We start from the raw sequence: 23,839 nt of genomic DNA, 5'->3' as shown, positions 1-23,839 counted from the left end.
TAACCTATGTTTTGTCACTAAGGATTCACACTTCTTGTGAAATGCAGTCTTACTGAAATTGCATGTAGTAGAGCTGCTCAAATGTTATTTTGTTGTTAATAAAATTATTCTAAAACACTCTTCTACAAAGTTTTGATATCTCTGTTATGTATTTCTTTGTGAGAAATTCAACTTAAATTTGCTGCAGAATCTCTCTGTCATCTCAAACTATAAACATGACACAAGACAAATACACAAATTTATTAATATAAAACTACTTGCAAGGTAAGTCCTTTATACATGACTTTACCACCACACTGTAACCACAAATGCTTCCTATTAAAGTCTACAAATAGTGAAATTCCTTTCAAAAAAAAGCATTCTAAGTACACAAATCTGACATTTGATAACTGCATTGAGCACAATTTATTGTCATAGTATATATTTTCAACATCTAACAGCAGTACAAGGAATGAACAAAACTACCAGTTCAGACAACCGCATTTATACTCACTTTACAGCCATTTTGCATTAATATTACAAATTAGACAAAGAGAACAATACCCATTAAGCAAGAGTATTTCTCCTTCCAAAATTTTACTTGATTTATTTAAAAAGAAAAAATAATTCATACCCAGCACCTGAGCTATAAGCATCTCATTCTGAACATATGCCATAAAGTATAACAAAGTCTATTATAAAGCTGAATGCAGAACTTGGGTGGAAGAGGAACTAAGCTCTATTAAGCTTCAATTGCTTGTGACAAGGTATATTCATTATTCACAGTTCTGCAGATATTTGCAGGTGAACTTAGCTTGAGCATGTAAGTAGTTCCAGTGTAAGTACCCACAGACACGTACTTACAGCAGCCCTTCCCCAGCTGTTCTGACTTGCTTTGACTGCCAAAGAGAACTGTACAATCCAGGCCCCCTTCTACAAGTGGTCCGAGGGCAATGCTTTAGATAGAGAGGCATCTCTCTGCCACTAGGTCTTGAAGTGAGCTCATGTGGTCCATGAGCCCTGCTTTTGCTTCCCATTCCCCTCTTGGCATTTTTGTGTGCTGCAGTTTGGAAAACGGTTACTTTCAGGATCACGTTCGTCATGCTTTCTCTGCAGTGAAAGTATTCCGTTCCAGTAAATCTGCATATTCATGCCACAGTAACAGCCTGAAAAAAATAAGAGATGAGGTGCATGTATGTCAATCGCTAAACACAGAAAACATTTTCCATTAAGAAATCATCCCTTTCAAGTATTGGTAAAGCTCTCAACTTTCCCCCTCACCCACAGCTATAGCCATCTTGATTCCATCCATGTGCACATCTTTCATCATATTTGCAAAGTTCATGGACTGGTCTGGTCCCTACTAATGCACAGCAAATCCCGCATAGCCATTTTTTTCAAAGTCATTTTATTAACTTGGAATAAAAAGCCATATTTACACCTGTTCAGGGGAGCTCTCACAGGCAGACACCACAGTGTCCTGCTCCATCTCCATTTCCAGCAGCAGTCGCGAAGCAGCAGACATTTTCTAGGAAGTCCAGCATGAAAGTGCCTCTCCCATTTCCCAGGTATTTCCTGCAAGGAGAGGCTGTGCCCCAATCCAGAAGTGCAAACTGCAACAAGCTTGGTGCCCAAAGTGGAAAAAGGGAAGTGTCAACCTTCCAGGCTGGTGCTTTAGGGCAGAGAAAGAACTATAAGCTGGGTGGGTGGGTGACTTGTATGCAATCTTGTAGACATGCCCTCAAAATAAATTACACTAAAAATATATTAAAGCTTGGTGCAAAAGATATTTGAAATGTCTTTGAAATTTGTTTGAAATTTCATGTTTGACCACACAAAACTACTAGATGTATCACAGTTTTCCTCTGTCCTTAGAAGAGGAAATATCTGCCTGCTCTGTGCTGTCCAATACTAGCCTTTTAAATGACAGTTACAGTACAGAAAAACTATTCATGTGCAAGCCTTGATTCTCAGCCTTTTTTACCATTCACAGTCATTTCCTCGTGTGCAACAGGGGTAAAACACCAACCTAACAACTGTTTGTTTTTTTTTAATACCACTTTTAACATCTTGCCTCTCCTAGCCGTTGGTACAATCTCCCACCACAGAAATGACAGTATTGGGGCAGCAGAGAATCACACACTGTTTTGACAGCCTGCCCTTCTCTTCCAGGCAAAAATGCAAGAGATCAAGGAACAAATCAGCATAAATATCACTGCTATTCTCAGAGAAACATTTTCAATGTAAATGGAGCATTTCACTAGAGAGAAACAGTCAAGATATTAAAATATGTAGGAAGGGGGAATTATTTTGGCCACCGAGCATTAAAATTCAACGTGTGAAAAAAAAAAAAAAAAAAAAAAAAAAAAAAAAAAAGCAAAAACGTTCAATATACAATTGATCAAAACCTTGGGAGTTTGGAAAGATAAATGAAATGTGAAAAGAGTGAAAGGAAGGATGGGAAAATCAGAGGAGAGTTCTGCAGGGAGTACAGTCAGTAAATAACATTCTGGCAGAGAGAAGGACAGCCAGTGCAATCTGAGGTTTAAATGCCTCAGGAATTTTGAGTAGTTGCAAAATTTAACATAGCTATTAAGACAGTATCTGACCTAAATGCACCACTTACATCCTTAAATTGTCTAGTGCTAAAGTAACCTCTATAATTTGTGAACATGAAGGGCCAAAATAAAAATAACACTGATGTTTTAATACAATTTTTTAAGTCACAAATAATAAGACTGCTGATTGAGCTAGTCTTTATAAGAAATACAGTGGATCTTGTTTTTATATCGGCTTTGTATAAATGAGTAAAGTCAGGAAGAGAGAGACCATTGTTTCCTTTCATCACCAGAGGTCCATTGCATAGTCTACAAGTTAGTATGGTGGACAAACAAAATGTTCTACACTCTTAGTCTTGCAAATTCTTGTAAGATTGCAACATTTACATTTACAATAAGGACTTCCTCATCTTCAGTGTTTTGAAAGACTTCCGTGGACACATAAGCACTGACAAATAACAAGCCTTTATCAACTGCAGTCTTCCAGTCCCTGGCCATAGTTTTCCTTTACTTCTAAGGAATTCTTTCAAAGAAAATATATAGCAATGAAGCTTGCTTATTTCCTCCAAAGTCATTTTACAGTTCCTCATGTTTTTTTTTTCCTCCAGCTAATCTCAATGAAACAGAATTTTAGATTTGGAGGAACAGATATTTTAAAAATAGACTTCTTTATGCTATCATAATAAAAGCATCTGTCAGATGACTGGTAATTGGTCAGCCGAGGCAGCGAGCTTTGCAAAGCTGTAGGCAGTGCCAGAGGACTCAGTCAAGCTGTTTGTTTGGCAGCTCAGGTGTTTTTCTGCAATAACATTTATTTGTAAGTCATAAAGGCATTTTCTTGTAAATTCTTTCATTGCTGTCTTTGAGATATATTTTTGTAAAGAGTAGTCAGGCTACTTAATTTCTGAGTTGTATTGTTTCTCTGCATATCTCTGTTTTTTAATTTCTGAGACAGTAAGGAGAGGGGTGGGCATTTGAGTTCGAGACATAGATCATAGATTTTCAGCAAGTTTAAAGTTTCAGTTATCTGACTTTTTAAGCCAGACTTGTATATTCATGCTCCTTTTTCCAGGGTTTTGCTTTCTATCTCAACTTACTGTCTTGGGAAAAAATATCCAAATGTAACACTTTTTCATTATTGAGCAATTAGTGAAGCAAGTAAGGAAATGCTCCAAAAAATGTCAAAGGAAAAGAGCAAAAAACAATATTCAGGTTCAGCTATACACATTTCCAAAATGTACTATGTACTAGCTTTTTTCTTTAAATACCTATATAGCAAAACATGCAAACATTAGGCTTTGAGGTGCTATCATGGGGTTGCTTTATCATTCATTAAATAATTACTTTATTTTTTAGCATATATAAGTTCCAAGAGCCAACAACAATCCAGGGCTAATCAATGTCTTCTACAATTTGTCACTGTTCTTCTGGTTTGGGCAATAACTACAAAATGATTTTTTTTTTTTTTTTTCACGGAATCACTAGTCACTGAAGATAACTATTTCCATCACTATAGATTAGTTCCAGGCTAAACAGTTTGTAATAGCACATTTATATGCCTTTGTTCCCCACTGGCAAATGGTACCAATTCCTTGTGTATAACTGCAGGTAGACTTTAAGAACAAGAGGAATTTTTACTTCTTTTTTTTTTTTTTCTTTTTCTCAAACTTCAGTAAAATCATCTTGATTTTGAGTCATAAAACTTACTTAAAAAGAGGAAACAGGGAGCTTAACACTCCTTGTCTTGCCAGGAGTAAGGAAGGATAAAGAAGCAAACTTTCACCTCCCTTCCTGTTCCCACAGGTAGGGAAGGATAAGGAACAAGCACCAGCAGAGGAAGCTCTGCTCCAGCCAACAGAGTTCAGCAGGATACAGGAAAAATGGCCTGTGCCAGATATGGGGCTTATGTATAGAATTTCCCCTGGAGCAGTAGGGAAAACAGTGACTTTGGATGAAGTAATAGAATAGTGCAATCCGTTGCTCAAGCTGTATGGCATAACCCATACTAGCTTGGCGTCTGGACATTTCTTCCCATAGAAGAAAGCAGTACATCTTTGTTTCCTTCTACATGAGCACTAAGGGTAATAAATAAATAAATAAATAAATAAATAAATAACAACCCCTGTGCGTCTTATTAAATTATCGTTTCTCACGTGATATCAAAGCAAGATACAGACTTCTGTCATTTGTGCTTTTTAGTATCATGAACAAATGATTAAAAGCAAGATTTTTCTTGTCTTCTGGAAACACTCATGCTGATTTCTGGAGTGCTGCTGATGTGCACAAGATCTGATCAAAGGTGGTTATGACACAGTATAGCTATGTTCTAGCAGAAGACCTACTGTTACTTCTAACATCACAAAAGCAGTACAAGCAAACAACTGTATGTTCTTGTTCCCTAGAATGTAAGCTAAGTCTTTCCACAGCAATTAATAACTCTTACACTCAAGCAATCCATCTTTAGGTTAATTTCCACTTAAAGATTACAATCAATATAAAATAAATTACTGATTGCTGCCAGGAAATACATTAACAAATCTGTCTCCAAGCAAAAACAGCTCAATGGTTCCAAGTGGAGCAAATTTAGTAACTGTCAGTGATTTGGAAGTTCTCATTAATCAGCTGAGCTGACCCACTAGTAAAGAAGCTTAGTACACACTGAACTGCTCCTGAGCCAGGTCATGGAAACAATACAGGACTATCCAGTGTGTATTTCCAAAAGTGATACTTCAAAAAGAAGTTTCAAGTTGCCACAGGGCGAAATGTATTGCCTCCTCAGATGTTCCTAAAAACAATAGAGCACTTGTTAAACGTAAATGCTCTCCTACCCCAAGGCAAAAAATAGTGACAGATTTAGACACAGCTACAAGGCCAAAGCTGGACTGCAGGAGCAGCAGTGAATTATTTATTTGCTGTTATTTCTTCAGAGATAAATCACAAAAAAATGCTTGCTCCACTGAGATATCACAGGGTGCACACAGGATCAGAACCTCAAGAAAAGGGCATATTATTGTTACAGGATGCAGAATCTGTATGGATATAAATCCTTAGTTATGAGTTGTGACTGTACTAAGAGTCCATGCCCTTATCTTTCTGACTAGCAAAAAGGTATTGACTGTGGAGGAAAAACAGAGAAACCATCCAATCTTTTACATTAGCAGTAGCAGAACATTTCAGCACACAGAACTGGTTAAGACCAAGATTTGCAAGACCAGAGAGGACTGAATTGAATTTTAAGGACCCCCTCCCTTGAGCCCAACTAAATGAAATGAGGTAAAAGTCACAAACAAAAATACAACATAACACACATCAGAAGAGAAATGAGCAACTCATAAGCATCACAGCCCAGACACTGAACAGCTCTATCACTCTGCAAGATCTGCCTGGGGATTTCTGTTCTGACCAGAGATTTACTCCCTTTATGAGCTGTCTAATATGGGCTTAATTTCATGGGCACATTTTGCAATAAACAGCAGCAATCACTCCAAAATATCACAGTTTCACTACTTCTGTTCAATTTCCCATAAAGTGTATTGCCATGTAGGGAAAGAAAGAGCAAAAGCTCCTGAATATATGAGCTTAGTACACATTGCTAGGTCATTCTTCCAGGTAGAAGATAAGAAATGATGGAAGATCCCTGAAAAGCTGCTTGGCAGACACATCTACTACCTATTGACTTGGATGTTTTTTGTTGTTTACACACATTTTCAGCTCCTCCTCTCCTCAGATGTAAAAGCTACATTTTGTGTATGAGAAAAAGGGGGCACAGCAAAGACTGCCAATGCTTCTAGAAATCTTGATCACCATGGGCCCTCTTCACTGTGCCTCTGGGCCTGTAAAACCCCTGCTTGCTTTGCTGCCAGGGAGGAAATAGTCTCCTAATTTTAAAAATTTGATTCTCTGTTTTTGGCAGAATTCTCAGCAGTATACAATTCTCCCTTCAATGAGACAAAATGAATTAGCATTAAATGGGGGTTGTAAATTACAGGTCATCAGTATTGGCAGAGAAATTATAGGTGTTCAGCATCACAATATATACTAGAGGTAAACCCAGCCAATTGCTTTAGAAACTCATTATTTAACACTGGTCACAGCTGCAGAGCTATGATGGCTGTGAATATAGCTCCTGTTTATAGTGTACAGGGGCAAGCCCCATGAAATACAACATCAGAAGTAAAACAAATATACAGGATGACTGGGTCAGTGAAGCCATGCTTCATTTGGTTCAACACATTGTTGAAAATAATTTCCATTAAACTATTGATCAGGCATTTTCAAAATATCCCTGAAAAGATCCTGGAGACAGTTGCAAGTGCCTGATGAGAAAGCACAGCTAGTGCTCATCTTCGTGCCATTAAAATCAGCCACAGAAGCAAGACTTGATTGTCTTTTCTCTGGTGTTTTGTTGTCTGGGCTCTGTGACAGCGTTTTTTATTCAGTGATTGGAGCCTGCACAGCTGGGGATTCAGGGGGCTTTATGATACAGATCCTCCTTTTCCTTTCAGGCATCCTGGATGTCTGCTCTCCAGCAATCCCTTCGGTGCCAGGGAAGCTCTAATCCAGGTGTCCAGGCAAAGAGGAGAAAAGGAAATTGTTCTTATATTTCCCCTCAGGGGCACAGTTTGCAATGTGCAATCCCTTGGCAAAAGAGGATCCTTCCAGAGAGTGATGTCCACTCATCCTTCCTGGGTATATTTTTTCACCTCCATTAAGCCCTGCTGCAGAAGTCGTTTCTCTCCACCCAAGCACATGGGATGATGTTCACTAAGGGGGACATCAGCCTCCTCTGTTTCCAGCCTGCTAGAATGCTTAGAACCATGCTGTGCCATGCAGGGCTCCCTGAAAATATTGAAAAGCTTATCTCTTTTTTTACTGAGGGAGAAATTTAGAGCATCATTTTTTATAATTGTTATTGCCCAGCTCCATTTCCTGGCCAGCCCATGCACCCCAGTAGGGCAATGTGCCTCTCGCCAGGAAGAATCAGTTTATTGGAAAATGAAATGAGGATTCTCATTGAATGAGAATACCCATGTCCATCCTCAGAGCTGCTATCTTAATGCATCATTGCCAAGTTTCTTAAACCCCTTCTTGATCTCCTTGTGCAGTTCGTATGCAGTGACCCAGAGGCAGATCCCAAAAGCCCTGGGCTGAATGCAGTGCTGTGCTGTGAGTCTCTTCTGAGGAGGAAAATTGCATCCTTCGCACTTGTTCATGTGCTCTTTAATACAGAGCATCTGAATTTTTATTGAATTTTAGCCTGCGGCTAAGTAGAAAGACATTAAAGACAAACTTCAGTGTTTCACTGTACACTTGATGTTCCACCGTACTTCTGAAAGAATTGATTTTCTCTATACCAGATGGACTGCTCTGCCTCTTTGCTTCCTTTCTCCTTTCATATTGATAGGAGCACATGTATTTTGTCTGTTAGTTACTTTATCAATTCAATTTCAATCTTTATTTTAAAGTCACCTATGAATATTCTCAGGGAGAGGATTACATGTCTGGACACTGTGCTGATGCCAATGCATTGCTGTTCTTCACCTGTGGTTCTGCAAGCCCCTTCCAGCATCCTGCTGTGTCTTCCCAGGCAGGCTGCAGAAATATGGACCATGTTCCCGTGACATTTGTTCAAATCTCTGCCTGACGCTGACTGGGCTGAACTGCATGTATTTCCTAACTGTATTTCAATGAGGACTGCTGTAAGGACAAGGTATTATAGATAATCCCTAAACGTAAAGAGAGATTGTGGCTGCATAACCTGAGTCTATATGAAACACACCTCTCTAAGGAGGTTATATAATGAACAACAAAACCCTGGGAGAGCAGAAGGTTTTAGCACTTAGCTCACTGCTTTTGCTTCAGAAGAGAAGAGCAGCCTGCCAAAAACTTGTCTGTTTTTTGTTTGTTTGTTTTCAGCTGAAGAAGTCTAAGAAACCCTCTCTCCCCACTACTCCTCAGGTAGGAGCTTCCACCAGTGTGGAGCCCTTGTTTAGCCAAAGCAGGACAGAAATCAGCATTGCTGGGGGACCATGCAGGCCTAAGGGAACAGGTTTGGCCAGAATCATGGGGTGTATGTTGATGGTCCCACTGTGAAGTGTAGGCAGAGAAGCTTTCTCAGGGTGCGACAACACCCTTGTTGGTGCTATAGGTGGGAGGCAGCCTCCAGGCTGTCACCTCCAAGGTAGCTGGGGAGAACAAATGACAGACAGACACACATACACACAGAGGTTGTAGAAAGCTCGTAAGGAAACCAAACATACATGTATATTACATATGCTAAATAGCATAATAAATAAAAGTGGCACAGACCACTTCAAAAACTATATGAGTCCCTGTGCACTTTGTAGCAATCCCAAATCAATTGTTCTTTGAATACATTTCAGTGGCAGCTACAAATTTATTTGATTTGGCTATACATTAGCCCACTTAATTTGTTGTGCTTGGGTTTTGCAGCATGACTCTATGCTGGTGCTGAAAAACACAAAGTCAGTGTCAGAAACAAACAAACAAAATGGTATTAGGAACTGTGCATCCCAGAGGGGAGAGCAGCCGGGCTGCCTCATGCCCTGAGCATCACTGGCAGCTTGCTGATTTGCAAGAAGTGCCGATACTGCTGGAGCATCCATGCACTGCCGGGCAATTTGGTGGTGGTAGATGCAGTGGTCAGCCCAGGCTATGGCCACTCCTGAGCTGCAGTTTAATATAACTTCCTGCTGCTACAACCACTGCACCTGCTGTGCTCCTTTTACCTGCATGATTTAGCAATGTCACTCAAGTTTGTTTGTTTCTTTATTTCACCATGAGTGCTATTGTTCTCAGTTATTCTACATGTAGCATGAACATGGAAAATGTGTGAAGGGGGGTTGTAAAAGTTGCTTTTTCATCAGGAACTCAATGGAAGAATGAGAAAAACCATGATCAGACAGAAGAAACATGGAGTTGCTATAAATGAATACGTGTACCCTTACAATAGTGGATTTCCAATAAATGTTTGAATACATAGACCTCTGACATCAAACTGCTAAAAATAGTCTATAGCTTTTCTTTTCAATGAGGAGAGTACCTTGTTGCCAGAGGAGACTTCTCTGAAGTTTGAAAGAAAAGGGGAACAAGAGATAGGTGGAAATGTTTTCTCAGCTGGAAGAAGGGAAGGTTGAGGTTAGAGGAAATAGTCTCCCACACCATGGAATATAAAGGTTGAGGTTAGAGGGAATAGTCTCCCACACCATGGAATATAACGACACTTTTCCCTGCTGATATGAACCTGCTGCTTGCCAGCAGTGATAGCAAGCCATGCAGGTATCATTGTCATAGCAAATGTTGTGTCCTCATCAAACCTATCTCATTTTTATTCTCAAACCACCACAACTCCAGGAGTGTCACTGCTAGGAATTTTCTTCTTGTTTTTATGTTGTCTTGCAATTTTCTGTTTTGATTGTTTGTTTTAAGGGTGTTTCTTGATTTAAAGAAAGCTGTAACAATATAAAAAGCAACCTTACATTCAAGAGCAAAACTTTCTTGCTATGTCCCATTTCACCTTTGGAAGAGCAACATTTCTCCCTGCCCAGCTCTGGGAATCCTATCCAGTGACTTCCACAAATATATTGCATAATTCATTTTGTATATTTTATGACTCATTTAATGTGCTTGGAATAAATGAACAGTCAAGGGTCCACACACCAATTCCTTGAAATGTCTGTGATTTAGAATAAAACTATTTTGGTGTAAGAGGAAAAAATAGTATTCCTAAGAAATGAAATGTCACCAAAGAGCTGGACATTGAGGAGGTAAAGAGGGATCTAAGCCCTTCTGCCACTTCCAACATGGGGATAGAAATTACTCCCACTCCCGGGGCAGCACTGGGGGGCTGGCCCCAGTTCACTCTGATACCACTGAGGGTATTCAGGGGGTTTCTGTGAGAACAGGGCTCATACAGAAGAGCTGAGACACTGGGATACTGCATCTATGAAGCTGGGGGGGGGGGGAGGGGGGAGGGAGGGACAGGGAAAGGCAGAGGTCCTCCCTAGGAGCCCCAGGGGAGCTCAGTCCAGATTTGCAGCCTGGGACCTACACAAGCTGCTGCTAGGGCAGGTCTGTGGTTAGCAATGTGCAGCCCAGTGGGAAAACAATATTTGTTTTCATAGTTTGTGGAGATAATTCAAAGCATCCTGAATGAAAAAGATAAAACAAGCAGAATTTTATAAATCTTTAATAATGGTAGGATAGTGTGGCAATTAATGTTGAATGTAACTAGAGTATAAAGCAAAAATGTGTGTCATTTGGGAGATGTGAGCTCTCTGTGACAAGTCCTGCCTCTCACTGACTGCTCCCTGGAGTGACAGCGGTAGAAAACTCTAACTGCTAAATGCAAAAAATAATTAACCCAAACATGAGTGCATGAGCAGTGGGAAGCTGTGGATGGCACAGGAGGCAGCATGTGGGTCAGTGGCAGTGGGAGCCATTTGCTCTCCTTTCTGCTCTGCTTTCGCTCCAGTAAAGAACTGTGTATGCTGCTGAAGCAGAGAGGGTCTGCCAGTGCATGTGTCTCCTCCTTTGAATGCCTGCTGGTCCCTGCCACAGAGCTGTGCTGGCCCAGGGACACAAGGCAGTGTCCTGAATGTTGACTTTGGCCCATGGATGTATTTACAAGCCACAGGAGGAACAGCTGACACTAAAATCAGCCAAGAAAAGCATCCACACAACAGAGGGGTTATTGCTTGCATGTGAGTGAGTGAGTGAGAAGTGCAAAAAAGCTGCTCCCTTGCAATACTGTGTCTTTCTGAAAAAGTAGGAAATGAAAAGAGACCAAGTGTCCTGACAGAGGAGAAAACATGACTGGCTGGGAAAAAGAAAGCTGTAGGAAGAGGCACAAAAAATGCAGAAGACCAAGGATAACTGCTGTCCTGTGACAGTTTCTGGAGGCGATTGAGCAATGTGATCTACAAAAAATAGCACAGAAGGTCCAGAAAGAGATATTGAAATGCAAGGCAAGGAAGCAGGCAAAGAGGAAATGAAGGTTGAATGCACACACACGGAGATGATGCCTGGCATAGCACAGACAAACAGAAAAAGGTTTACCACAAGACAAATGCACACAGAAACATGAGTGCAGTGTGCAAGCTTCCAGCTTCTGCTCTGAAATATACCCTGGCCTCTCTGAGGCTGCTGCATCTGCCCCACTCGTCTCAGGCATGGTCACACCAGTGGCCATGGGCATTAAAGTGCTCTGTTGCCACAGTGGGAACAGTGATCTAATCCAACAGCACTGAGCTGCATCCATATCATTTTGTTATATCAGTTTGAAGTGCTTCATGCGACTCCCATGTCTTCATGATTCTCTGCTCACAGCAGCTTCCCTGCTGGGAGGAGGACAGGACACAGTTGGGGCTGTGCTCTGCTGGTTCCAGGCTTCTGCCTGGAGCCCCCAGGGAGCACAGGGAGGAGCCATCCCTTTGCCTTCTTCCATCAGTCTCATATTCAGATTCATCTGAATGTGCACATACTGCCACAGAATATAATTGTATTTACAAGCGTGAATGAATCCCATCAGCTTGGCTTATTATTTCAAAGGGTTTTTGCTTGCTTAATGCTCCATAGTTATTGTCTCTGCTGTAGAAGAGACAAAGCTATTGCTCTGTTCTCAGTCACAGCTATTTATATCTTGTAATAACACTCCTCAGGATACAAGGAAAGGTATGAAACCAATAGTGTAAAATTAGGACAAAGACAAAACCTCCAGGGCCATTCTGCTCAAAAGCTGTCACTAATGCTATCACCTTGCTTTTGTTTTCTCTACTGGATTCCTCCCCTGCAATCTCTCAGGTAGAAGCTCTTCATTTCTGTGTCTTTAAGCTTAATTCAAATCAAAAGGAACCTGTGTCTTTGGGGAGATCAGTCCCACATTCAGCACTAGACATGCTGACACTTCCAGGAGGCCAGCGACAATAAACCCTTTAAAAGCCTCTAAAAGCTGGGGAAATCAGTGGTGGCTTTTGGCATCATGAACCAGCAAACACCCCAGCTCTGAATCTGGTCACAGCTCTCTCTGTGTGCGGCTGCTCTCAGCTGGACATGGCTAACCCTCCTGGCCAGTGTGAAGCCACTCACTGGAGGAGATTCCCAAGGGACCAAAGGGGAAATGGACACATGACAATTGCCACATCTGAGCACTTGGCGAGTACATTTTGTGCCTCTTTAAATACTTCCTCTAACTTTAAAATCACTGGCATGTTTTTTGTTGTTGTTGTTTGTTTTGTTTTGTTTTGTTTTGTTTTCAGGAGTTTGTTGAGATACTGCATTGCTGCCCTCAGGATGTTTTGCTCTTAATGATTCCAACTGGCTTACAAAACTAAATAGTTAGTGATTTTTTTGGAATTCATATGTGGATGTTATTCCCTTTCAGATGCAATTAAATATCTTCTGCCCATTTCATTGCACATATGCAATTCCTTGTGTGTGTATTTAGATGATTTTTTTTTGTGTGTGCTATTAAGCCCATCTGCTAAAATTTCACAAAGATAACATCAGAGGCCCCACTCCTTCAAAGAAATGCTGTGCTTGAAAATGACTCATGTAACCAGATGTGACATAGTGTGTTACATATACTCAGGGATATTTTTATTCTTCACTGTTTTCATCATTGATTTAAGCTTCTATCACATAACCTGGCACTTTGAAACGTCTGCTGGACCTCAATACCACCATACAATGCTCCATCCCACCATATATCTCAGTCTGGGTAAATCAAGGTAACGGCAGGGAGATGTTGCCCTGTGTGCTCTGGGCAGATTGAGCAGCTTTGAGCACAGCTGTGATGCCACCTTCTCTGGTTTTGTTTTGAGAGGTGTCTCTTCTCAAAAGGGCGGAGATGCTTGGGCTGTACTTCAAGGTCTGCCTGGACTCTACTTCAAGGTCTTCCTGGGCCTGAAGGAAGCCAGTTCAGGCCAGGGGAGATATGGAGACATTCCCAGCCCACCCTCACTTCATGCCTGCCACAGGCTACAGCCCCAGCAGTACTGACCGATGGCATGTGCCAGCCCTTGAGGACAGCACCAAGATCTGGGCATCCAACAGGTGTGAAGCTGCTGGCCATGGGGCAAGCCCCAGTTCTTTCTCTTTCACTTTTCCCTACACCATTTTTTTTTAGAACAGTCAAAGGGTGATTGAAATTTACATGGCTCCCCAAAAAAATCAATCACTTGATAAGGGTATCAGAAAAATGTCATTTTACAAAACCCAGCCATCATGTAAAGTTTTTAGAAAAACACATCCAAAAAACAAACCAAACAAAAATTAAAAACCTGTCAATATTTCAAACCCCAGCACTTGTGACCAAGAAGCAATTAGTGCAGATGTGCCATACCTTGCCCTGTGTCTGCAAGGAGCATGTCTGGAGCTTTTGCACCCAGGCAGATGCTCTGCTCCTGAACCCACACAGAGCTATTTCATTTCTTCCATCAGCTCAGAGCTGCTGCGTCAGTGCCGGCTTCAGGAAAAGTGTTCGTTGTATCTAGACAACAAACATGACTTCTTCAGCAAATATTCGACTAGAAATGTAGACAGCATAATCAAGATAGCCATCTACTGCAGAAAAGGCTTCTGAGGAATTAAGTTACACCCTTTATACGTCACATACCAGATTATAATTCAGTTCCCCCTCGGGGAATTAACATAGAAGCTAATTATTATGTAAACTGCAGGATGTGTGGGAAACTGTCTCTTATCAGCAGCAGTGTTATCCCTGGGAATGAGAAGGCTCCACAGCACCAGTATGCTAGGTCGTCCCTGAAGCCCTGCCGCCCACTGCTCCAGGCTTCTGGATGTTTTGGGGACTAGGGAAGGCAGTGGCTATGAATGGTTTGGCCTGGGTTTTTCCCTGTTCTAAGCTCCCTGGGGTGGATACAGCAATTTGGTATCGCAGGTCCTCTGCAAAAACACGGATTCTGACACAGCTGTGGTCTAAGGCTAGGTATGCTCCTTGCTGGGGGAGGAAAAAAACTTGCAAGGGCTGGTGATGAGTGCTTGAGAACCTTCCCAGAACCTTGCAGCTGGTTCTAGAGGATGGCAACCCCCAAAGGGAGAGTAATTCACCCCAAGCACCGCTGGCACATCTGTAATCCCCGAGGCGAGAGCTGGAGCAAGCTGCTGCTCTGTAGATAAAGATGAGTCTTTCTCTGCCTGAGCAGCAGTTTCCAAGTTACCAGGCAGGATTTTTTTTTCCCCAGTAATGTTTATTTTTATTTTTATTTTTATTTTTATTTTTATTTTTATTTTTATTTTTATTTTTATTTCTATTTCTATTTCTATTTCTATTTCTATTTTTATTTTTAGGTTTGATCTGGAAAGGTGTGATTGAGAGATCACAATGAGAAGATGGTGCAGCTTTGCTCTGAGGAAGCCTTGGGAAGCCACTGTGTCTGCACATTGCCAGAAGGACTCAGTTCATGATTTTTTAGTTTAACTTTTTCAGGAGATAATGTGGTGTCTACCAACTCAGTGCTTTCTACTGGAATATCGTGTGAAACACTTTCTTCCTACCAAGAAGCAAGATATTTCATTTTGTGCTAGCTCTTAGAGATTTGACATCTGTCATTCTGCAGAATTATGTCAAAAACTTTTCCAACGTCCTCTGGCTGAGCCATCATGTCAAGAGCCGTGTGTCCCCACACCTGCCAGGGGCTGTGTCCTATGAGGAGGATGCAGGCAGGAGGCCCCAAGCTGCCTCTACATGGACTTGAGCAAGTACATGATGCACTGAGCAAATACCTGGCCATGTTTACAGAGCAGGGATAAACTTTTAGACTGACTGATGGTTAAGAAGGTGCCTGGCACCCTAGGGCAGGTCTGGACTTAAGTCTTTATGTGACACCTCCCTGGGCATCATGGCAATGCAGGCAGCCCCAGCAGTGCTACACTGACCCAAAGTAAAATGTTTTGGCATTTCCAGTTTATTCTTTATTCTTATTATTATAACTTTCCATTTAAAAAAGACTTGATACATACACCCTGTGTCCTGATCCGGGGCACAACAATACATCAAGCTGTTGGCCTCTCCACAGGCCTCTCCCATCACTGCTGACCTTTGCTAAACAAAGCTTTGCCCGAACATCGAGTCCTGAAACAAGTTCCTGGCTGGCATGAGGCTGCTCATGCTGAAGGTGCAAACAGGTTTCAGCTCTGCCAGCAGACAGTGCAGCCCAGGATGTGGTGGCAGCAAGGACTGATGGTATCAGCTCTCCAGGACATCTAGAAAAGGGTACATTTCTACACCACAAGTTTACAGAAAGTCTCTGGGTCGTGCTGCTTCTGCTTCCTTACTTCTGGATTTCTGAAGTCACTCTGCAGAGTTGCCTTTGTCTTATCTACAGACAGGTACAATTTGTGGTTCTTTATTGCTAGTGTTGGCCCACAGTGAATAAACAGCAAAAGTCACATTAGCATTTTCCCACAATAGTCTGCTTGCGAGCCAAGGCTGCAGTGTTATCTGCATCAGTGCAGTGGTAAGTCCCTGAAACCAGAGCCCTGACATTTTCTCAGATTAGGACCACGATACCCAGCCCCCATGAAATTCTTACACAGCCATCAGCTATGCAGAGGCCTGGCAAGCTATTAATTGAACACTTATTTGAACAGCTTAATTCAAGTTGGACCTAAATTCAGTGCCGAGGGCACCTACAAGGAAGGCGAGCGACTCCTTGCTGCTCCTGGTTCATTCCATCTGAGGGGTCACAAACAGGGTCCACACCCAGCACCCAGCAAACACTGAATACTGATGAATTCCACTAAGACAGCTGTCAGTGCTTTCCATCCTGGATAAATAATAAATGCAATAATAACCCTGGCCTGAATTTCCCCCTTAAAGTCCAGAGGAAGCTGAAATGAAGTTCAAATAAATTAAATCTGCTTGCTCCCTTTTGGTGATGAACTTGACGTTGATGAAAGTGAACTATTTTTAGTGCTAGCTAGAGGCACAAGCATATGGCTGGCAAAGCACAGAGAATGTTTCCCTGCCCTGCCAGTGCATCCAGCTGGGATCTGCACTGCCTCAGTGCAAATGATGGCACAAGCCTCAACACTGTTATGCAGCTGTGCTCAGCTGTGCCCCTTTTCCTTTAAAGAGCACTGGCAAGCAGGGACCATGGCTGGGGAAGGGGCAGCCCCCTTCCAGCTGCATGCTTGAACAAGAGGAGATCAGTGTCCCAGCCTCCCCTGCCAGCACCAACACTGAGTGCTCCCCTGAAGCCCCTGTGGCTGCTTGGCAATGCTCTCCTGTGCCTCTTTCACATGGAGGAGCTATTTTCAGCCCAGATCCCCCAGGGGGGTGCCTGTCCTGCTTCACACATGCTGGGGGTGACATCACTGCATCCAACATTGGGGTGCTGGCATGTGAGCCACCAGAAACAACCTGGACACACTGCTTTTCTGCCTTGAGACAGCTAATGGAAATGCTCTTGCTGCCACTACATTGCTGACATTGCAATGTGCTGGAGAAAGAGGAGAAGTCATCTCCCTTAGGTTCAGGGTCATCCTCAGTTGCATGAACTGGAAAATGGCTCTTGCTGCATGTCCTGTGCCTCAGACCATAATGGTGGGGGGACGGGGACGCTTGTATGGGGGCTCTGCAGAAACAGCCTCTATCTAAGTGCTCCAAGGGCTGCTGATGATTTCAGCTTTACTTATTGTAATGTGTCCTTTACCATGGTCGTTTGTCTTGTTCTTTAAAGGCTACAGTCTGACATTTGAGTTTTGCTGGATTTAGCATTGCTTGTGAGCATAAAGGTTCTGCCTGCTTAAATAAAGTTTTATCCCAAATGTTATTTACACTTTTCCGTTCTCTCCTCACCAAATGTCAATATTTGCTTTTAATGCAGGCTGGCAGGGCACCTCATGCTTGCTGCTGAATAGCAGTGCAGACTGCGCCCACTCAGCCTGTGTTTCTGAGCCCCCAGCAGCAGCTTGTGGGGGCCACGTGCCCTGGGAAGAGGCAGTGGGATGGCCAGGCTGCCCACAACATGCAGCTGCAGCTTCTCTGGGAAGGGTCTGGCTCCTTTATTTCAAGATTCATATAGATAGCTACTCGTTGGGCCTTTTATACACAGATGTTATCTCTTAAAATGTTTTCTTCTGTTCTTTGATATATTTCTTTGTGTCTTTGTCCTACATGCATGGAGTATATCTGCCTGGGGATGTATACACTGTCCCAGAAAAGGCAAGTCTGTATCTACGGGCTTCATAGAATTAGATGCTGACTTTGCTGTTGGAATAACAAACGAGGGGTTGTAATCAGCAAGGAAGCAGGATTCTCTCTTGTGTTTCCAAGTACAATCCAAGGCATGCACAGACTGCAGGGAAGGAGTAGGGCTGCATTGGAGGCAATGGCCCTGATGGGCAGTGAGAGCAGCAAGGGTGAAGCAGGGTCCCTGCCCACAGTAGCTGCTGGATCCAGGCCAGCACATGAAGGGACAGGTGCATGGCTTTCCCTGCCGAATGGCATAGCTGGGGCATTGCTCCAAGGGCTTTCTTCTATCCCGCTCACAAGGTTTTACATCTAAAAGCAGTGATGGCTGTGACACCTGAGAAGCAATAGAAAAACAGAGATAAACCATACTGAAAGTGATCTTCCACATAATGGAGGTTAGTTGGTCTCTTTGTGCGCCAGAGTCTCAATTACAACCATGTACAGAGGTCCTTCAGTTACAGTGAACTCCTCTGAACTCACAGGAGTTAATCTATTTAAATTACTCTGCCCTGCTGTAGGACACTGGACAGGCTCTGAATGTCAGAGCTAAGGCCTCCTCACGTAAACCCTGTGCTGAGGACAGTCAGTGGATTTACCACTGACAATTGCCTGCATGCTTATCATGGATGGGCATCTGTTCTGCAATGTTATCTGGGAGATCTGGAGGCTGTGATCATTGCAAGACTGCTAGTGTTTTAGTTATGCATTTGCTGTCATTAATGACAGCAGTTGATAAAAATGCAATTATAAAAATAAGGCATAAGAAGTATCTCGCAGAGAATTCCCGTGGCTCAGCCCACTTGCCCTTATCCCTGGAAATCCTTGCAGGATTTACGGCGCAATAGCAGTGCCCATTCTTCTGACCCATCATCGCCCTCCAAGCACTGTGCCAGGTAGGAGCAACCCTCCATGGCTTTGCAAACTGCCTTCCAAATCACACAAAAAGCCAGCAGTCTGCTTGCCAAAAGGAGCAGGCTCACAGGGCTGATGCTGCTTTGGCTCTCAAGGCAGAATGACTCTGCGGGGAATCTGGCAGCAGAAATCCCCCCTGCCTGCAGCATGACTCTTGCGTTCATGCACACACAGTCCCCCACAGCAGTGCCATCTGCATGTTGTGGTGCCGTGGCAACACCCAGACCCGGGTGGCAGGAGTGGAGAGAAGCCCATGGGTGCCATCCTTGGTGCAGCACCCAGTTCTGGACCCTCCTGCCCAAGGGCTGCTTTGCTCCAGTGCCAAGCAAGAGGGGAGCTGCATTTCCACTGCACCAAATTGCATTTCTTTCCCCACAGCAGTAGGTTTTTCCAAGTCATTACTGCAGAAGCAGCGGTGCTTTTCTGTTATACCAGAATTACATTTCACTCCTGCCTGAGGAAGTGTGTAGTGAAATGTTGTTTGCTCTGCTTTAGGAAATTCTGAGGGGAGATAAGCACCAGCCAGCAAGCTAAGCAATACAGCAAGCTCTTTCCACTAGACACAGGCCTGTGCTGAGATCTGTTCAATGAATCGGTGTTCTTCCCAGAGACCTTATGAAACCAGATTCCTTTAATTCTGTGGCATTCAGGATGCAGAGCTAAACTCGCAGGAGTTGATCTATCTAAATTGCTCTGTGATTTATATTCAAGAAAACTGAGCTAAACTCATAAGAGTTAATGCATTTAAATTGATTTTGTCTTTCAGCCTTTCTGAAATACCTGTGCAGGAGAGCTCATGGGCTTTTGACATTTCTAAGTTAAGAAAGAGAGCAGCCAAGCCAAATCATGTATGGAAAAGGGAGGACCAAAGTCTGCCTTATTGCAAACACACTGAATCTGGTATTTCAATTGGTACCCCAAAACCAAGCTGCTGGAAATGAGCTGGAAAAATTCACCAGGGTCCTACATCTTGCAATAAAAGGAGAGAGGATCGAAGTAACCCCTGAGAGCTGCCACAGAGATGAACAAGCAGATGGGTCCCAAAGGAGTGAACACATCCAAACTCATATCTCATGCAGAGGCTTCAAGTTAGTTGCTTTTTCCATCCCCTGGAGGGAGACATGATCCATTTTCCCTTAAGGATGGTTCTAGCTATTGGATACCACAACAGAACATGTTCTCATTCCCCTTGCAGTATCAAACCCAGGGGAACCAGCATCCCTAAAGCCACCAGCAGTTTGAAACAGGGGCCCCACCACTATGGCTGCAGGGGCCTTGCACTCTTGCCCCATGCCCATGTGCTTGGGCATTGCACACACTCACCAGGGGCTGCCCCTGAGCCCCACCAGTCACCTGCTCTCTGCAGCTTCACTGAGCTGCACTGCTTTGAAGTAAAACCAAGGGAATTTCTGCCAGACAAAACACTCTTCCCCCCCTCCCTCTTTTTTTCTTTTTTTTTTTTTCCTTTTTTTTTTTTTTCTTTTTTTTCCTTTTTTTTTTTTCCTAGAACCCAGTTTACTTTTTGCCTCTTTGAGAGGTCCTTGCTCTGGGGAATCCCTCGCAGACCTGCGCACACCAGGAGTTCACCGACTTCTGGGAAAGACAAAAAAATAATACATATATATATATATGGCAAGACACACTCATTTGTTGCAATTTGGCTGATTTTCCTCAAACAACCCAAACCCTGGCGGCGGGAGCCGTGCCCGCTGCGGGCTGTGCGCACTGCGGGGACCCAGCGCCACCGTCTGGGGACGCGTCCGGAGCCGCCCCGGCCCCGGCAGCCCCCCCGACCCCCGCCGGATGGTCCTTTGCTTCCCTTCTCCAGCATCCCTCATCTCCCCGTTTTGGGGCACTTTTGGCAGGGCGCAAGGCACCCCGTTGCATTGCCCGTGCCCCACTGCAGGGAGAGCACTGAGCTGGTTGCTCTGCATTCCCTGGGCTGTGGTTGTTCCAAACCCCTGAGCTGCCACGTGCGCTGCGGTGGCCCAGGGACAGATGCAGGGGTATTAAGGACAATCATGCCTTTAATCGCAGCCACGTTCTCCCTGCCAGGTCTGACGCTGCAGCCTGGTCCTGTCAGCACCAATGTCCCCCCGCAGCCAGTGAGCCTGGATGCTGCCCATCGCTCTTGGCATGGATGTTGCTTCCTCTGGTGATGCATGGGCAATGCTGGCAGTGTCCAGGTGCACCCCAGCCTTGGCAGCAGGACACTGGCAACCAGTAAATAGCATTTAGTTGCAGGTGTGTTTGCTGACTGCTCTGTAATCCTATGTGGTCAGTGAAACACAGGTTATATTCTTCTTTCTAGGGAGTGAGATTGTGCTCACAAACAAGTGCAAGGTTGGTTTTCTGGTGTGTTGTCTTCACAGGGCTCTGAGATAGCAATAACGGACTTTGCTTTGCACCCTGATTTTCCAACTTAGATGAAAAGGGCTCTGTAAGAGCAGGATATGGATGTTTTTTCAGGAAAGGACATTGTGAGCAGCTGACATAACTCAGAGCAGCCCTGTGATGCACATCCTGGCACAGAACCAGAGCTATGACACTCAGGCAAGGACTTTAACTTTAGGCCACAAGGTGCCTCCATGCTTCATTTTCTTCTGTAGAAGGATATTTGCCAGTCATTGCAGACAGCTGCACCATGCTGCTGTGATGATACCCCACAAAACACACAGCAGGAGCAATATCTGCAACCTTTACACACCTGGTATTACACCCCTCACACACACTTATCACAGCACCCTTTGCCGTGCTGCCTCCAATCCTTACTCCGTCCCCTCTTTGCTGGGACCATGCCCAGCACTTTCCCTAAATGAGCTGCCCCCTGGACAGCACTTGATCAGAACTCTCCAACCTCCATTTCTCCCATATCCACTGCCCTGAGACTGCTCAAGCCCCCCACTCAGGCTCTCACTAACATTCAGTGCTGGACACTCTCCTGCAGCACTTTTTTCCACCTGTTCCATCCCACTGACAGTGCTGACATCTCCAGGCCTTCTGCAGGAAAGGTGTTCTCCAGGATCAGGTGCTCTGCAGGTGGTGGCCCTTTGTTCCTTTTGCTGAAAAAGCATCATGCACAAAACATACGGGGGACAGCAGAGCCTCAGATCATGCCAGATGGTTGCCATTTATCCAAAATATTTGTTTGAATGAAGCTATTTCAAGAAGTGTATTAACAGATTAACAGATTAAGATTCTTAAATCTTCTGTCCTTTCAGGTTAAAAATACTGACCATTTTTGAGACTTGTCCTGAAAAACTCTATAATTTTATTTGGCTTGATCTCTTTTCACATTAAATATTTGTTAGTTTGTTTGTTTGCTTGTTTCTTCATCATCTCCAGCTAAAGGGAATCATCACAGCAGGAAAGACACTACTGCAAAGGAAACTTCACAGGAGCAGCAAGACTTTCTGCAGAAAAGACCTGCCAAAGACTGCAAAACTACCAGAACGATACTTGTACAAACAGATATTCTGAGAGCAAATTATTGTATAACTTTAGTAACATGCCACGGATGTGAGTACTTAATATCTGCTTATAAAAGACTCCGCTTGCTATTTATTGCCCCTTCCAGGATTAGCTGAGGAAGGAAATGGGAAATTTTACTCTCTGGCATGTCATGAATGTGTCTGAGATGCTGAGGAGGAAATGGAGCTGGGACCAGCGGAGAACAGCGCTTTCCAGCTAAGCTCCATGGGGTGTTTTGCTTTGCATTACAATGCCAGAAAGGTCCAAGTCACACATAACCATCCAACCTTCCCTACAACAGGGGCAGCACCTTTCCTCTGACTGCTGATGGTCTGTGTCAGGAGAGAGGAGGCTTTAAAAAACTTCTTCACTACTTGGATGAGAGTTTAAAACCAAACCAGAGCAGCAGGGAGCATTTCTGCTGCTTCCTACTGTAGCTGCCAACCACTGCCCAGCCACTAGCTCAGATGTGCCACATTGTCCCCAAAACCCATCAGTGGTGCATCCCTCACCCTTTTGGTGAAGGTCACTGTTGTCCTGCACACTGGGACATGACAAGAGGAGGGTCAAGCACATGTCCTTCCTGTTGAAAAAGGCATTTCCCTCCTGTGCTAAATATGGGGGCAGACATAAATTCTTCCCAGGGTCAGTGGTGGCATGGGAAAACTCAGAGGAGGCTTTTCCTTAGCCTCTTCCTACAGCCACTTCCCTCACACTGCCGACAGAGCCAGAGCTAACACAATACAGGGGCTGGAATTTAGCACCCCACTGTTTGAGGGAGGTTAGTTTTCCCAAAAAGGCTTACCTGAGAGCATGCATTGCCTCCAGGCTGCCTCCAGGCAGGGGACACAGTGTGCAGTCACAACCACAGGGTTCTGGGCATCCTCCCTGGGGTGCACCCCCAGCTCCAAGCCACAGGAGCATGGGGACACAGCAGGAGCTGCTTCTTTCCAGTAGAAAGCTGGCTCTGAAGTAAGTTACATTGCCTTTATTGTTCCTTGGCTCCAGCCTTTAAAAGTTCAAACTGTTTTTGTTTTTCCTGGTGTTAGTCATGCACACAGATTGGGAGTCCAACCTGTAATTCTGGCTTTGCTGCTGCTATAAAACATTCACACTGTGCTGCTCTAAACCAGGAGCAGAAACCTTTAATTTAATTCCACTAGAGAAGTTTAATCTAGGACTATGACATTTCAATTACTTAGTAATGCATATTTAACATTTAGCTGTACACGTCTAAAATTAAACCAAGGAAAAATGTTGTATATAAGCAACTGTAAGGATTTTATTTAAAGCCAGTAAAAGTTGTAAATTTAGAACAAAGATCTAAACAAAGACATTTAAAGTAAACACTTTTGCTTGTTAGGCTGCATGATTTATAGAGCTCTATTCAAAACAAAATGGCTGAGATTTCCATTTCTCCCTGTTTTTTGAATTTTTGGCTGATGGGGACAGAAAAGTTCAAAATATCGTAAGTTACCCCCGAATGGGAAAACCATTTCTGCACCGTGTGGGTCCCAGCATGGAGAACACAGATGTTCCTCATCTCCAGGGCTTGGTGCAGCGATACAGGAAACCGCTCAGGTTTGTTCTGATCGATGCTGAGGGCCGGGTGTGCTAGTTTGCAGTCTAGCAGTCCATAAAATAATGGGATAAGCAATGTGCTGGTACTTTTGACTCTCGC

At 43.6% G+C, this 23,839-nt stretch overlaps 1 long non-coding RNA gene across 1 annotated transcript; it reads right to left on the bottom strand.

Moving 5' to 3' along the window:
* Window positions 1–376: 376 nt before the first annotated feature.
* On the bottom strand, window positions 377–23,260 carry LOC311443844. The gene is made up of 2 exons (XR_014697541.1): window positions 22,964–23,260; window positions 377–1,145 (listed from the first exon to the last, which is right to left on the bottom strand). It is a non-coding gene; the product is annotated as an uncharacterized lncRNA (long non-coding RNA).
* Between the last annotated feature and the right edge of the window lie 579 nt (window positions 23,261–23,839).

This window comes from Aythya ferina (assembly GCF_964211825.1).
Source record: "Aythya ferina genome assembly, chromosome: 13".
Lineage (NCBI taxonomy): Eukaryota > Metazoa > Chordata > Aves > Anseriformes > Anatidae > Aythya > Aythya ferina.
This window is presented reverse-complemented; position numbering and strand designations above follow the sequence as displayed.